The following is a 4,172-nucleotide window of genomic DNA, read 5'->3' as shown; positions in this document are numbered from 1 at the left end:
CAAATTAGCCCAGAGTTGGCCCTTAAAGCTTTTATGTTTGTTTTAATTATGTACCATTATGATGATATTAACAATCGGAACTGTAGAAAAGAAACTGAAGGAGGGAAGGGAGGTGACTGGTGGTCTCACCTCGCTGGTCAGAGTAATATCTTTTGAACCTCGTGTTCCCTTGACATGATCCCTGATCCACACAGGCCGGGTCTTCAGAGGCTTGTAATAAGAAATCTCTTTCAATTATATAGAACAAAAGCAATATAGCGATGTTTGATGAGCTCAATCTCCCCCCCATGATCACAATCTTCTCCATGTGGGCTCAGGGGTGGTTAATGATAACTCATAGAAATTAAAAGGAAATTGTTCAGATGATGAGATCCACCCTCGGTGTTGTAATTAGCATGGATCTAATGTGAAGGGCTATATAACATGCTTGTTACATTTTCCCAGATATTTACGTCAGAAAACTTAGTTGTATTAAACCTAAAATGGATAATATTGCAGCTTAGCAATTCTTAAAGGGTAATTCCACTTTTATGAGTAAAAATACATTCCCCTCTGGGTGATCTATTTACCGTACATTGCAAGGATTTTAACAAACTTTGTTGCAGATTTCTACCATTTGTTATTCTGAAGGGATAGTTGTTTGCCTGTGTCCATGTACACAGTGAATATGGGTGTGGTTTTATAATTATTAATCAGCTTCTGCACATCAGGGTTCTAATTAGGCAAGCTGCCGGGCCTGCATCCCTTTAGACGTGATTTACCTTTAAGCATATCTCACCAAAAATTTAATTTTAGTTGCAGTGGATGCTCAAAATCAGATTTGTATCTTAGTGAAGACTTCTGGGAAAATCTGCGTGCTGATCACAGAAGCAGGAAATTGCATATCTGGGGGGCGTTCTGTACACCATTTGCGTACAGAACTCCCCCAAGTTGCCATATTGCATTGCAATATTACAGAAAATACAGCACTGCATATTGAAAAGGAAAGGTCCCTCTTTATAACAATGAATTACAATTTGACCGGGAGGGCATATGCCAAGCTGCTATTCCACTCTGAAGAGAGAGCTTCCATCCCCTCTGCCCTGGGGTGAGAAATTGGAGAAGGGAAGCTCAGAAGTTTGTGATTGCTCGTGGACACAAACAAATCCACTTGGGAAACACCATTCGATAAATATCCCCCAAATAATATAAAAAAAAAGCTAATTTCTTCCTCAGTTTAGGCTGATATGTATTCTTCTACATATTTTTGGTTAAAAAAAAAAAAAAAATGCAATAAGCGTATACTGATTGGCTTGCGCAAAAGTTATAGCGTCTACAAAATAGGGGATATATTTATGGCATTTTTATTATTCAATTTTTTTTTTACTAGTAATGGCAGTGATCTGATTTTTATTGGGACTGCAACAGTGTGGCGGACACATCGGACACTTTTGACACTTTTTTGCCACCCCTAGTGGTTTTCGGGGTGGCACGACGGGGCGGCCGATGTATAGCTATGGCGATTTGCCCAGGAGAGCCAACGTGCCGCAGTATAACTGTGGTGGCTGGTTCTCTAGTGGTTAAACTGTAGGACCCTGCATTCACTATATCTGGTCTCCCACAGTACACAGAACATGGAAATGCAATTATTTTAGCAAATATAAACTTTTCTCATCAGCAGTTAGAGCAGTCTTGTGTCTTCCATCAGTGTCCGGCGGAGCACTGGTTAAAGCTTGTAGGAGATGTTTTCTTTCTCCCCTGATTGTCCTATGAGGCTGCAGGACCCCTGACCCTCTGTCTGGACAGTGCTGATTGGCCCTGTGCTGATCACATGAACTCTCCCAAGAAAAAAAAAACTCTCTAGCAATACACATCAAACTCAGAATGTGCAGAGTGCCCCTAGGCTCTTCTATCAGGAGATGGTTTGGGGATGGTGGAAAAAGGGGAGGATCAGAGAAGACAGGATCAAACAGCACAGGTTCCACAGTGAGTATAACAAGCATGCTTTACTGCATATAAAGACTGAGTTTACTGTTGTGGGTTTAGTAACACTTCAAGTGAATACATGATAAGGTAAGTGAATCTGAGCACAATATATCGCCACTACACTTTGAGTTTTGGAGATGACATCATCCAGCTCCATCCAGAGCACTGGGCAGAAATCCCATTGTGTCATCACCTGCCTTGGGCCTTGGCAAAACCGGAAGTGCAGTGGCGATATATTGTACTCAAATTCCTGATGCCATTTACAGTATATCACAATACTAATAAAACCATAAGATATGCTAAAAACTCATACACCCAATACACATTACCCAGTGTTAATTTGAGATTTATGAAGATCTGTAAAGCTAGGAGCCAGCTACTTAAAAAACAATAATTGTCCAAAATACAAATATAACAATAATCATAGCAGCGCTCCTAATTTTTAAAAGTTCATAGTCCTCCGCCAATCAAAGATGAAGAGTGCAAAAAACTGTCAGTGAGATGTTTCCTCTGGGCACGATAGTTCACAGCTTCAATCCTCCACCTATAACAGATCAATCACCCTTTGTAAGAAAAAATCGATGCACTTACTCACATTCCCTCCAAAGTGTACATCACCACTGCGCTACAATTATTCACCACCTATAACCTCAGCTGCTACTTATACAAAAATTATATCAAATCAGTGTGATAATTCTCATTTAAGACCAGAAAATTATGTGACACATAGCGCTCGATAAGTGAGTACTTAAACTCACACTTCCTAAAACAAAAATAGCACTCACAAGCACACCCGTAAGTATATATATAAAGTGCTACACGTGCAAATATGTGTGTGTAATAATATCTCACAAAAAATATATATACACCTAAAATAATAAGTATATACCCATATATGTATACTCAGATATATAAAAAAAAAACACTGATTAACCAAATATTCCAGTGCAAATAAATTTTGAAAAATATACCAAGTGAAAACAGAAATGATCAAAATGTAAAAATAAAAAATACATCAAAATCAGTGAACCAATAAATAAAATAAAAAATATATATATATCAGTCCAAATAAATAAGATCCAAATAATAAAGTCCACGTGAAAAGTGATAATCAGTGTCCAAATAAATTATTTGCTCCTTCACCACACCATCTGTGACCGTGAAACCCCCGTTGTGGATACACTCACCAGCTGATAAGCCTCACACTCACGTGTTTGGCTAAAAGAGCTTTATATCCTCTAGATGGATGCCAACGGTAAACCATCAGACTTGCGAAGCCCATATATCTTGATCACTTCTCACCAAATCACATATATATGTACCTTGCGGGAAAATAATAATGGAAGCCTCCAATAGCGTAATACAGTTAAGCACTTTAATCAAATAAACCAAAACTGAATGCACTCACATGAACAATAAATGAACAAGCCAAAATATAAATCACTCCATTCCACACTTGAACACTTCAGGTGCCTAAGTATCCTGGGGCATTGGTGGTCCCGGCGGACCTTTAAATAGGGAAACAAATTATTCCTTCTCACCCCTCCCTCACACTTGGTCTCACACAGCTGATCAGTGTCCAATACGGGTGCTTTAAACAGTTCCCTTCGTTTTCCTCCATCCAGCGCCACCTCACGTCACCCAGTTCTCCAGGTTCCACAGTGAGTATAACAAGCATGCTTTACTGCATATACAGACTGAGTTTACTGTTGTGGGTTTACTAACACTTCAAGTGAATACATGATAAGGTAAGTGAATCTGAGCACAATATATCGCCACTACACTTTGAGTTTTGGAGATTACGTCATCCAGCTCCACCCAGAGCACTGGGCAGAAATCACATTGCATCATCACCCGCCTGGGCCTTGGCAAAAGCAGAAGTGCAGTGGCGATATATTGTACTCAAATTCCTGATGCCATTTACAGTATATAACAATACTAATAAAACCATAAGATATCCTAAAAATGCATACACCCAATACACATTACCCAGCGTTAGTTTGAGATTTATGAAAATCTTTAAAGCTAGGAGCCAGCTACTTAAAAAACAATAATTGTCCAAAATACAAATATAACAATAATCATAGCAGCGCTCCTAATTTTTAAAAGTTCATAGTCCTTCGCCAATCAAAGATGAAGAGTGCAAAAAACTGTCAGTGAGATGTTTCCTCTGGGCACGATAGTTCACAGCTTCAATCCTCCACCTA

The 4,172-nt window shown here is 39.1% G+C and overlaps 1 long non-coding RNA gene across 1 annotated transcript; it reads right to left on the bottom strand.

The window, feature by feature from the left end:
- Window positions 1-1,970: 1,970 nt before the first annotated feature.
- Window positions 1,971-3,283, bottom strand: LOC143927053 (uncharacterized). The gene is made up of 2 exons (XR_013262230.1): window positions 3,153-3,283; window positions 1,971-2,509 (listed from the first exon to the last, which is right to left on the bottom strand). It is a non-coding gene; the product is annotated as an uncharacterized LOC143927053 (long non-coding RNA).
- Window positions 3,284-4,172: the final 889 nt, after the last annotated feature.

Source organism: Lithobates pipiens, unplaced genomic scaffold (genome assembly GCF_037356315.1).
Source record: "Lithobates pipiens isolate NorthernLeopardFrog02 unplaced genomic scaffold, aLitPip1_a1.2 Scaffold_23, whole genome shotgun sequence".
Lineage (NCBI taxonomy): Eukaryota > Metazoa > Chordata > Amphibia > Anura > Ranidae > Lithobates > Lithobates pipiens.
This window is presented reverse-complemented; position numbering and strand designations above follow the sequence as displayed.